Source organism: Rhinatrema bivittatum, chromosome 8, assembly GCF_901001135.1.
Source record: "Rhinatrema bivittatum chromosome 8, aRhiBiv1.1, whole genome shotgun sequence".
NCBI classification, from domain to species: Eukaryota; Metazoa; Chordata; class Amphibia; order Gymnophiona; family Rhinatrematidae; genus Rhinatrema; species Rhinatrema bivittatum.
In genome coordinates, this window is record NC_042622.1 from 84,729,861 (window position 1) to 84,743,214 (window position 13,354).

General features: G+C 43.0%; 1 protein-coding gene across 1 annotated transcript in view; it reads left to right on the forward strand.

The window, feature by feature from the left end:
- The window catches only part of ABL1 (ABL proto-oncogene 1, non-receptor tyrosine kinase), a 243,872-nt gene that overhangs the window by 130,240 nt on the left and 100,278 nt on the right, over positions 1-13,354 (forward strand). The gene's annotated exons all lie outside the window — the stretch shown is intronic.

The following is a 13,354-nucleotide window of genomic DNA, read 5'->3' on the forward strand; positions in this document are numbered from 1 at the left end:
ATTTGAGGAATAAAATGATCATTGTACAACAAAATTTCCTTAAGAAATTTCTTAAACATTTCATATGGTGACATCAAACGAGTTTGTGGAAAATTTACTAAGAATAAATTTCTTTGAACATATCAAATTTTCAATATTATTAATTTCACTATGTAAAATTAAATTATCTTTAACATACATACTTTGTGAATTTTGAACTAACTGATGTTTGGAAGTTAAGCCCACAGTGGTGTCTAAACTAGAGATTTTCCTATTTTGCATTTACTAATGATGAGAGATGTGCATTCACCTGGGAAACATTCAAATCTAGTTTTGATATCAATCCCCAAAGATCAGCTGTTATGAACCCTCCTGTAGCGGTGCTACGGGAGGCTCCTTACCTCTTCCCGGAGTCCACTCCAAGCCAGGGTCTCGCCTGCGAACTGTCCAGGATTTGCTCCAGGGCCTGGGAGGCCTCGATGTCCTTGGAGCCTGCCTGAGGCTGCTTGTGTTTGCATGGTCTTCCTGGTTGAGCCACGCCCTTCTGCCTAGGGGCCAGCCCGCAGCACTTCTCCGTAGTTATAGGGCCAGCTAGGTGTGGGCCTGCCAAACTCCTCCCAGGGAGTCGCCGGTCTGCAGCCCTATAAAAGGACTTCAACTTCATTCTGTCTTGGCCTTGCATTAGAGTGACTTCCCTCTGGAGGCTCCTGCCTGCCAGAGCCTTGTAAGGTCTTCTCTTCTTCGTGGAGCTCCTCGTCTCGTCTGCCTTCGTACCACGTCTTCATGTCTTGATGTCTTGCCTAAGGTCCCTGACTATGTCCTGATGTTCCGTCATGATCTTCCTTGTCCTGATGTGTCTGTCTGCCAGGATGTTCTTCCCTGCTTCTTCGTCTGGTGCTCCTGAGCCTACCGTTCCTGCAAAGCCGTGGTTCTCGGATGATGTCGTGCCCGAGAATGGAGTGGCCTGCAGGTGGGATTCGTCCCTGTGCTCCTGAGCCTCTGTTCCCGCCAGCCATGGGGGAAGCTTCGGATGACACCGGCTTCGTCATTGGAGTTCCTCCTTGCCTGGGTCTTCCCTGCGCTTGTCCCGCTCTCCTCGTGGTCCATGACCAGCCTCTTAGGGCTGTGTAGGGCGCGCAGTGGAACAGGGTGGTCCGCGACTCAGTCCCGCAGGTGGGCTGAGTAGGGCGCCCTGAGAGACAGTGCCAATGTCCTCCTGCCTTATGTCTTGTCTTGTTTGGATCAAGTTCCTCGTCATGCTTGTGATGCCATCGCATCAACCCAGTCTTATCCGAGATGCTGTCGCATCAATCATAGTCCTGTCTACGTGTCAAGGCCTCCATCTGCCCTCAACCTCAGGCCAGTCTGCTGCTCCTTGCCGATTCAAGCGGCAGGTCCGAAAGGGCTCGGAACAGTCGGAGGACCGTTCCCCTACCAACATCATCTGTTGTTGGCTCTGGGAGCTTGCAGGCCCGGCAGAGGGTAAGACCGTGTTTAGCCAAGCTGGGATACGCCGTCACCCCTCGGTTCGGCCCTGGATTCGTCTGGGGTCGGGCTGAGGCCCAAGGGCACACTAAACACCCCCTTCTCAACATCAGCAAGTGTAACATTAGGTGGAGGTTCAGCAGATGGTTGTGCTTTGATTATGTTCACAGTTGTACTTCCCTCAATAGAGGAGTTAAAAAGGTTTGTTGGTATAAGTTCTTCCGCTGTTATATTTGTAAATAAAGTACTTTCATTACTTGTAAACATAGTTTGTTTTACCTCTGCTTCACTGTTAACTGGAACGCTTGGCTGTGGGGAAGAAAGAAGGTCCTGCGCCTGGATTCAAGGTTGATGATCCATCAGTGGTGCTTCATGCACCCAGATCACATGTGCTTCCATGGGGCCTTGGAGTATTTGTGAGTTGGGGGAGGAGACTCCCAACCTAGCCTTCCTTTTCTTCCCCATTTTAACCAATAATCAGGAATCTTCAAAAGGAAATCAGACCCAAAAAGAATGAGCCACCTTCGGCCACCCTGCCGGGAGATTTTAAAGTGTCAGCAGCCACTCTTCACTCACTCTCCTCAGAACTCCTCCAGCTGTCTCAGTGGGGGATGGTTAAGTTGTTTAAACAGTAAACGCTGATGTTCTGTCCTTCAATCTGTGCTGTCTTTGCAGGGTAAAGGGAGGGCCCAGACTCCTCTCTCCTCTCACCTCTGGGTACAATTCTGATTGCCCCATCTCAGAAAAGATATAGTTGCACTGGCTAAGGAACAGAAAAGGGTGACTAAAATGATAAAGGGGATGGAACAACTCCCCTATGGGGAAAGGCTGAAGAGGTTAAGGATGTTCAGCTTGGAGAAGAGTCGGGTGAGAGGGGATATGATAGTGGTCTATAAAATCATAAGAGGTCTAAAACGGGTAAATGTGAATTGGTTATTTACTCTTTCGGATAATAGAAGGACTAGGGGGCTCTCCATGAAGTTAGCAAGTAACACATTTAAAACAAATCGGAGAAAATTCTTTTTATTCAACACACAGTTAAGCTTTGGAATTTGTTGCCAAAGGATGTGGTTAAGGCAATTAGTGTTGCTGGGTTTAATAAAGGTTTGCTTAAGTTCTTTGAGGAGAAATCCATTAACTGCTATTAATCAAGATGACTTACAGCTGAATTTTCAAATGCCAGCATGTGCAAAAACCTGGAGATGTGTGTGTGGCCATGCCGAGCACGCACCGAGCACATTTTAAAAACAGCCTGGCCATGTGCATATCTCCTGCTGTGCATGGAAGTGTGCCGGGTTGTTAAAAGGGGGCAGGACAGGGGCATGTCGGGGCCAGCCAGGACAGTGGCTATTAGGCCCTCTCCTGGGGAAGCGCGTACCAGCAGAACCTTTTTTTTACTTACTTAGGCGTTTTATATACTGTCCTTCCAAAAGAAGATCATTACAGTTTACAAAATCCACATACACATACTGTGTGTCAGCATTCACCTTTTAGTTCTACACAGCAGCTTATTACATATTCTAGTTCATAATCATAAATATTCTAGGATATTATGCTAGCTACTATATAATCTAGTTCATATTCATGCATTTTCTTGGTTGACCTAACAGTAAATACAGCTTCTATTCCTACTAACAATACATTTCACATCATTTATTACTTATTGCTCGCTCCATTAACAATATATCTGGTATTGATGTAGCTGTTATTAGTGTATTGGTCTTTTACGTTAAATTGTATGCTTTTCTAAAGAGCCATGTTTTCTGTTCATGCTTGAAATTCTTTCTTCCTGTTATCTGATGTGTTGACTCTGGAAGTGAGTTCTACAATGTGAGGTCCGCTAGGGAAAACATTAGGTTAGGTGTGTGTTCTAAGTGGAAGACACCATTAGCAGCCCTTTAGTTTGTGATCTTAGGTCTCTCTGTGGTGTGTAGTGTTGAATTGTAACTCCTAATAAACTTGGGTTAATATTGTTTGTACCTGAGGTGATGGAGAGTAAAATGACTTGCCCAAGGTCACAAGGAGCGACTTGAACCCTGGTCTCCTGGTTCATAGTTTGCTGTGCAAACCACTAGGCTACTCCTCTGATCCAGATCTTATGAAAAGCATTTCTCCCTTCAGCCACATGAAAAGGCATAAGAGATTGGGGTGGGCCACACATTATCAACAACAAGGTGGAATCGGTAAATGGACTTTATTGAATCTTGCCCGCCCGACTCTGGCCGAGTTTCGCTTATACAAGCTGCTTCTACACAGCGACTGCGAAGTGAACGCGGGAGTGCCGTTTCTACTAATGTCAGCTTGCTGATTGATGTTTTGGGATCACAGTGCATGTGAAGTCCATGCTCACTTGAGCCAATTCAAGTGACTCAAAAGCCCCTGAAGCAGCTTGTATAAGCGAAACTCGGCCAGAGTCGGGCGGGCAAGATTCAATAAAGTCCATTTACCGATTCCACCTTGTTGTGTGTTTGCTATCAGCCATCTTGGATCAGTTACCGGTTTGTTTTCTTGGACCACACATTATCAGAACACAGTTGATAATTCTCTCTTGGAGGATAACATCTTGAATAGTAAAAATAATAGTGAATGTATGTGAAAGTATTTGAATTAGGAGAAACGTTTCTGGATATTATGGACAGCACATTTAACTATGCTAGCGAAGGCAGGTAACAAATCATGTCCAAAAGGAATAGTAGAGTTCAGTAAAACTATGTGGGAAATAAAATACTGTGGTGATCAAATTAATACAGAAATGTACAGGACACTAATAAATGATTAACAAGAAAATAACATCATAATTTCCCAAAATTTCTATGCCAAATAAAATAAGGTTTAAGCCAATTGAAATTTGAATGTCACTTCAAAAAACAAACAAGTATATCATTATTGGCACCTTGAAATTAGTGATGCTGAATTTTTATCCAGTTTTGGTAATGAGCAATAAGACTTTTTTGTTTTACCTCTAAATTACATCTTAAAGAGTATATTAATACAAAGGTAAATGATGTTCTAATACTTTCAGTTAATATGTAAATTGGAGGGTTAATAATGGCATTTGCAAATATTAAAAGTATGAACAAAAGTTATAACATAGAAATTGATTATCAATGACATCTTTATGAAATTGTGTTGGAATGAAAAGGTTAGTATGTATGCTATAAGACAATAAAACAAAGGAATTCAAATAGACTCTATCTCAATTTAATCACAATTTTGCTGAGGGAAAAACTCAATAACTTTCTCTTGGATTCAGCATACAAAGAACTGTTTTTTTTTCTTTGTTTGTTTTTTTTTTCCAAAATCAACTCAGCTCTCTTAATATCCACCTTTGACATAAACCTTTTCACAGCTCCTTTGCTTAGTTTTTTTTTTTCCCCCCTGTAATTAACTTCAGTTCTCAGCTCAAGGACAGTGTAGAATGTGAAGTTGAATTTATTTCTGCTTCATCATCCTTTTTTTAAATGTAATTGTTTCCAACATTGTTTGCATACTGCAGTATAATGCAAAAGATATTTGGAACTCATGAATAAAGACAGAAGTTTTGATGCCACATTTATTCAAAAGCTTATAACATATGCAAGTTATCTCCTTAAGACTTTCTTTCAGATATAGACACAACTTAGATAGAAAGGGGCAGAACGTTTTTTTTTCTCTGCAAGGTCTGTATGAGCAGTCATAACTTGGGAGGTGGAAGAACATTTTGTTTTTTTGTTATAGAGACAAAGCACCATTTTGTCTAATTATATTCAGATATATTCCTGTACAAATATACATTTTAGTTATTCACTTATTTGCAGGAAATATGTTTAATAATTTAAATGGAAACTCTTACATTTATTAATAGATATCATGCTGCTTAATAATCTTTTTTTTTTTCTTAAATCAGAATCTTCAAACAAATCTTAATACCTGTTTATCTTAACAAAATGCCTTATTCTATGCGCCCTTGCTCCCGATTGGCCGGTGCCGAAGCAAGCCCCTTTTGCCCAGCACCAGCCAATCAGGCGGCGTGCTCTCGCTCCTCAGACAGTGGGCACTTTTCCAGCATCTTTGAAATCCTTTCTTCTATTCCAAAAGGAAAACCAGTCACAGGCTTCTTTCTACAAAATGAATATCCCAGAGAGCCAATGATAAACTATGTTAAATCATTTAGGGGTAGATTTTAAGAGGCGCGCGAACAGCCTACTTTTGCTTGCGCATCAGACTCAAGCAAAAGTACGCTGGATTTTAGTAGATACGCGCGGAGCCGCGCGTATCCACTAAAATCCTGGATCGGCGCGCGCAAGGCTATCGATTTTGTATAGCCTGCGCGCGCCGAACCGCGCTGCCTCCCCCCGTTCCCTCCAAGGCCGCTCCGAAATCGGAGTGGCCTCGGAGGGAACTTTCCTTTGCCCTCCCCTCACCTTACCCTCCCTTCCCCTACCTAACCCACCCACCCGGCCCTGTCTACACCCCCCCCTTACCGTTGTCGGGGGATTTACGCCTCCCGGAGGGAGACGTAAATCCCCGCGCGCCAGCGGGCCTGCTGCGCGCCGGGCTGCGACCTGGGGGCGGGTACGGAGGGCGCGGCCACGCCCCCGGGCCATAGCCACGCCCCGTACCCGCCCCCAAAACGCGGCCGACACGCCCCCGAAACGCCGCGTCGACCGGGCCCGCTCCCCGACACGCCCCCGACACGCCCCCCTCCGAAAACCCCGGGACGTACGCGAGTCCCGGGGTCTGCGCGCGCCGGTAGGCCTATGTAAAATAGGCTTACCGGCGCGCAGGGCCCTGCTCGCCTAAATCCGCCCGGTTTTGGGCGGATTTAGGCGAGCAGGGCGCTGAAAATCCGCCCCTTAGTGCGCTGTTTTGGTATGGTGTAATGTTCTGGCTGCTCTAGCATTCCCCACACCCTCGCTTCAGATTGGCCGGAGCACTGGCCAATCGGGAATGCTACAGCATTCAGGACATTACACCATTCCTTAAAAATGTGTATAGAAAAGGGGGGGGGGGGGGGGCGTCTTATGCGCCACTGCGTCCTATACGCCGGCAAATACGGTATATAGAATGCAATGTTAATTTGAAAAAATGTAAATATTATGAGACATGCAGTCAACCTCTGGTATGCAATCACATTTTGGTACAAAGTCAATTTTGAGATCTAAGGGCAGAATATAAGATGTTTTAAATAAATACATTTTTTAACTGTTTAGATTATGTTTGTTAGCTCAGAGTAATGCATTTGTGTGTATATGTGAAATAATTTGAGTGTTAGCTTAATAAGTAAAATTGTTTAAGGGATGCAGATAATTGTAACTCTATCTATATATATATATATATATATATATATATATATATATATATATATATATATATATATATATGCAACTATATATACAATCGAGATTTATTGCTTCAGTCTAAACAGAGATCTGAAACCAATCAAATGGTTTGCGTGTTACCTTTTTCATCTAGGACACATCAGATTCAAAAAATTATTCTTCAGCACTGGTCGATACTGTCTTTACATACTTCATTACAGAACCAGAGGGCGTAATTTAAAGGATTTATTGGTTTCGTCAGTCGTGAAGAAGAACAGTTTACAAGAAGGAGGGGAACAAGTGTGTTGTAATAAGTGTTCTGTTTCTGTACATGTGTTGGTTGAACAGACGTTTGAACATGAATCGATAGCATATCAATTTTGAGAGGATCCTTTGATTGCAACTCTAGTAAAGTCATCTATGTGATTAAGTGTCCCTGTCCAAAACTGTATAGTGGACATACTATCTTACCAATAAGAACTCGGATTATCCAACATAGGAGCTGTATACGAACAGAGAGGTTAGAAGTGCCTCTAGTAAGACATTGGTTGGAGGCAGCTCATACGATTGATCAATTAAAATTCAGTGTCCTGAAACAGATACCCTGTCCTCGGGGAGGTAATACCTCTCAAACTCTTAGGCAACAAGAACAGAGGTTTATTTTCCAATGGGATACATTGATTCCCCGCGAGCTCAATTCAATGATTGAATGGGAAGCATTTTTTTAAAAATTAAAAAACTAGCGCAGGTTAATGGGAATAGACTTAAAAAGTATAGAAGTGGTGTGATTGGTAGAATGACAAGGAACTGGTAAACAGGCCCTAATGAGCGATGGTATAGATTCAGGGAAGGCACGGGATTGGTGGAAATGCAATTTAAGGTGCGGCCAGCTACTGCGTTTGTAAAGCCAAGAGAAATGCCGAAGGAGGCATGAAAGATTAAGTATCCGGAGGTAAGGCTGAGTGTTGTGGTTTTTTAGTTTGAATGCTGTTGGAAACATTTTGGAAGAAGTTGAGAGATGTTTTTCTGGCTAACAGGTTACACATCCATGGATAAGGCACAACGGAAGTATGGAAGATGAGTTTCAATGAAGAATTTTTGAAGCGGTCAGCAGAAGAAAGTAGTTTGGTGGTGATTGCACGGATGGCGTATTGCAAGTACGAAGGTTTGAACACTAGGGGGAACCTACTGGTAGTAGCCAAAATAAAATAATCAGTTTAGGGATGATTGAATGGTAGGCTTATTTAATACAGTGCGGGTAATACGGATAGTATCATGTATATCAGGTAGCTGAGATATTGTGAGTCCTGTAGTAGCGAAGGGGACGGTGATTTTCCCGTCTCTTGGAAAAAAGATGGTTGATGAGACATGAAAGACTAATATAAATAGTGGGTGAGTTAAGAAATGAATTGATAATAGAGATTTATTTATATTTAGCAGCACTGAAGAGCTAAATTCATCTTTTTGTGATGTTTGATGTGAGGCGTGAAGACAGCGGATTGTGAGCATCTATGCAGGTATCTAAGAGTTGTTTTGCGATTGGATATATTTTGTAGAAGGAAAGGGAAATAATTTTCCAAAAATACACAGACAAGGAATTTGAGTTTCACACAAAGAAGGTTGGAGGTTCAAAGGAAACCAGTGGCGTATCTAGTGAATCGGCAAGATATCTCATTCATAGTGGTATGAGAAGAACATTTGTAAATTACTGATTTCAAATTCTCCTGATGAAGCCGTAAGGTGAAACGAGGGCTCTGTTAGGATTGGTGGAAATACCAAGAATTCGATGAAGAAGAGAGATTGCTCTAATGATTGAAAGATTGAGATATATATTGTATGACTTATGTAAAGTTAAGGGATTGATGCTAAAGAAACAAATGAAAAAATAGGATTGTAATTTCAAGTGTATGTTGATTAGATTCTATGATCCTTTTGTCTAAGAATTGTTTAACTTGTGAACATGTTTTATGAATGAATTTGGTGTGTTTGAGTGTGTATGAGTATGAGTGAGAATGTTTTTAAATAATACTTGGGATGAAAAATACTTGAGTATATAATGCATATTTTATGAATAGTTAATGTAGCATGAATACCTTTTTTGATACTTTTCTAAATCATAATAAAGAGAATTGTGTGAGAATATTTGTTTGAGAATAATTGATCTGTGCTTGTACCCCACTCCATTAGGAGTGTTTTATGTTTACATATAAGTGTGTGTGTGAGTGAGAGAGAATATATAAAATATGCTTGCTTACTTTCTTGTTGTATTAACTATATTAGAATCCAAATCTGAGTTTTATAAGCTAGTCTTAAAATAAGAAAAATTAATGCTACTTGCTTACCAAATTAGATATTAAGATTTTTCCTGATTTGAGATCCCATTCCATATTCCATTCTTTATTTTCTTCCTTGCTGGATCTTATTCTCCCAGATCTCTTTCCCCTGTGAATCTACATTGTTACAATACATTTATGAGCTTTTTTTGTGTTTTCTTCAGTTCTCTGGTCTCACCACTGTAAAACAGCACTCATTTCTTGGCAATGTGACTTTTTGCAGGATATGAATTCCTGACTCAATCATTTTATGGTCAGCCCTCAGCTCTGCAGTTTTATTAGTGCCCTAGCTATGGATCTCCCTAATTGCATGTTTTTTTTCCCTCTGTACTGCCTTTACAGAGTAACGATTAATTTTATTTCATTTAAAAAAAAGTTTTTCCTATATCCCTCATGTTAAAATGTGTGTCATCACCCCCAATGATTTATAATCAACATTTACAGCAGGAGGGAGTGACTCGAGTGAGGGCGCGCTGCCCGATTGGCCGGTGCTGGAGAATGAACATTTTACAGCATCCGGTGGGGGGGAGGGAGTGACTCGAGCAAAAGCGCGCTGCCCGATTGGTCGGTGCTGGGCAAAAGGGGCTTGCTTCGGCCAATCGGGGCGTGGAGAATGAACATTTTACAGCATCCGGGGGAGTGACTCGAGGAGCGAGGGCGCAGAGAATCAATTTCTACGTCGTCCGGAGGTGAGGGTGAGGGACTCGAGGAGCAAGAGCGCATCGGCCAATCGGGGAGCGAGAGTGCGGGGAATCCACCAGACGCTGTAAATTTGGATTACCGGCGCATAGGTCGCACTCCTTATTTTTCACCTATTTTCAGGGGGAAAAAGTTTGTGCTATACGCCGGCAAATACGGTAATCTTTCTTATGCAATACATAACAGTGATAACAAACCTAAACATATATTTGTTACTAAAATAAAAAATTCATTAGGGCTTCTTTGAAACAAAGCAAAATAAAGTACTGAACTATGAGTGTATGGACTAAAGCTAGCATTTGTTGCCAGTGGACGTGGTTAGTTCAGTTAGTATAGCTGTGTTTAAAAAGGATTGCATAAGTTCTTGGAGGAGAAGTCCATTACCTGCTATTAATTAAGTTGTCTTAGAAAATAGCCACTGCTATTACTGGCAGCAGTAGCATTGGATCTACTTAGTGTTTGGGTTCTTGCCAGGTACTTGTAGCCTGATTGGCCACTGTTGGAAACAGGATGCTGAGCTTGATGGACCCTTGGTCTGACCCAGTATGGCATGTTCTTATGTTCTTATGTATTGTTAACTGCTTTTAAACATTGCCTAAGCAGTATATACGGTACATTTTTTAAATAAATAGCTTCCTGAGAGTCTTTTCAACCAAGCCTTCACTCAGTTAACTCATTAGGCAGACAAAATTTCTCCATACCTGTGGACGTTTTGTAATTTTAGACTGAACTACACAGTCTGGGTAAACAAATAAGTGTGTGGGTAACTTGCTTATTGCGGTGGTTACTACCCTAAACCAATTAAGCCTGATACTTCACTTTGAAATCATATACAGCATTGCTCTCTGCTTCAACGGCAGGTGGAAATGTGGAAAAGAGGATTTCCATTCAGACAACATCCAACAAGGCATTGATCTGTGCAGTCTGGGTAAACAAGCGTCGGGGTAACTTGCTTGATACGGCGGTTACTACCCTTAACCATTAAGCCTTATGTTCACCTTTGATGCAACTCCAACATTACTTTCTGCATCAATGGCGGGGGGGGGGGGGGTGGCAGGAAATTTGAATCAAACAGTTACCAACAAGGGCCCTGAACTTGGTGGTCGGTGAAACAGACAAGTATGGGAAAATAAGCATGGGAGCTTGCTGGGCAGACTGGATGGGCCGATTGGTCTCTTTCTGCCGTCATTTCTGTCTTTCTATAGTGGCACACAATGCTAACTAGTACTTGTTATCCTTTTTTATTGCAATCTGCTTTGTCTATCCCTGGCAAAAAGCAGAATATAAATTATTTATAAGTAAAACAAAATAGCTGAAAAATCCCTCCAAGCAGACTCTCCCAGACTGCTTGGAGTCAAAGAAACAAAAAAAAAAACCCCACTGAGAAAGGAAAGATTTTTCCCTTACAATCCTTCCCTTACAATCCTTATAGAATAGATGGAATGAGAAGATTCATTGCCAAAAAATGCAGAGTCAGAGCAAGTGGTAAGTAATACATCAGGTACACTGAGAAGACAAGAACAGTCAAGGTGCCTGGTTTTAGCAGGATTGGCATCCTTTTTTACTGCAGCTTTTGAACAAAAAAAAAGCAATCAGGCCAGTCTCTTTACCTCTTTCTTCCCTTCGATGGTAGAATGGAGAAGTGTCATGGGGATTGCAAATTATGTTCAGCCACAGCGGAGTCTGCACAGCTTCAGTTTGCTATGGAGTTGTAATTGCAGCAGGTGACCTCCAAGCAGGCTGGAGCGCCTCTCTTCTGCTTTCTGCTAATGGAGTGATCAAGGGAATAGCCTGCTGAACTGGCTACCTTTTTCTGTATTAAGGAGGCATCCCTACCTGCCACAATTTGGTTTGAGAGCTCCTGAAAGCGTCCATCCAAAGCCTGCACCACTGCCTTAGTAATGTCCTCTACAATCGTATTGCCCGGGGATGGGGAGCGCGGGCTTGGAGGTCCGTTGGCCATCTTGGAGTCCTGCAGCCTGCCTGCTACCTTCTCCTGAGGTTGCGCCTTCACAGACATTTCAGTGCCTTCCAAAGAAGAAAAGTGTTCCAGGCACTGTTGTGAGGTCCCTAAGCTAGGTTTGGCTGCCACAATGTCTTTCACTCCACCAGGGTAAATCGAGGTTTGGAGGGGAAACCGGGAGCTAGACAGAAACACATCTCACTCACTCATCGGATCACGTGGTCTCCAACTGCAAGCTTTTAAATAAGAGTTGTTTCATTTTTTATGTATTATATGAATCTGTTTTTATTATGCATGTTGATTGTAATCTGCAGTGTTTTTTGGAGAATTGCGGAATAAAAGAGGACTTAAAATAAATATAGAGGAAGTTGTCAGGGGAGTGGTGCTGGTTAAAGTTAACTCCTAGGACAGGAGCAGCTCTTGACTCAGAACAGGACTGACTAAAGCAGGAACAGGTGGTGCTGGGCCTTCTGCCTATACCGACCACCTTCCTTTGGGTTGAGCCCGCAGGTTCTGGTGGCCAGCAGGATTTAAGCTGGTGGTGCACCAGAGGGCAGGTCTAAAGGACATCTACTGAGGCAGAGCTAGCTGCAAGGAATAGGATCAAAAAGGTGTCCACAAATGGAACACAAAACAGAGTGTACCACACACATTCAGATAGGACAGGGACAAAAACAGGGCAGCAGAATAAACCCAAACAGGCTGCTAAAAATCGGCCAACCACAGAACAAATACACAGGCAAAGATGAAACAAAGCAAGGACAAAACAAGTATCTTGGGCCAAAAGGCATGGAAAACAGAACAAATACTAGGAAATGAGAGCTAGGAATACAAGTGCCAGGAACAATGTGGCCACAGCTAAGAGTAAGGAGACTCCGAGATGAGGCAAGTAATAAGGAGTAAGGTAAGGCTTTTATGGCATGGTAGTGCTGACTCATGAGTCTTTGAGGCAAGCCTGTGCAGCTCAAACTGCGGCCCCTTGATGATCCTTGCCTGCAGAATGACCCAGTTACGAACCCTGTTGAGCGAACTTCACCCCACAGCATGGGATTATCTACAAGTCCTCGGCCTCATGGCATCCACACTGGAAGTAGTGCCATGGGCACGAGCTCACATGAGACCCCTACAACACTCACTACTATCACGATGGAATCCACTGTCCCAGAACTACTGTATGTCTTCAGCTCCCGGACAGAGTTCGGGCCCAACTACGATGGTGGCTACAAGAAGCCCATCTGAGCCAGGGAACGAGACTACCCTCACCAACCTGGATCCTACTCACCATGGATGCCAGCCTACGAGGATGGGGAGCACACTGCCAGGAGCTAACCGCCCAAGGGCAATGAAACAAAGAAGAGTCGGGATGGAACATCAATCGCCTAGAAGCCTGGGCAGTCAGACTAGCCTGCCTAAGGTTCGGTCACAGACTCCGAGACAAAGCGGTCAGAGTAATGTCGAACAACACCACATCAGTGGCCTACATCAACCATCAGGGAGGAACCAGAAGCCAACAGGTTTCTATGGAAATAGACCTCCTAATGTCATAGGTGGAAGTGAATCTGCAAGAGATCTCTGTGGTCCACATCGCCGGGAAA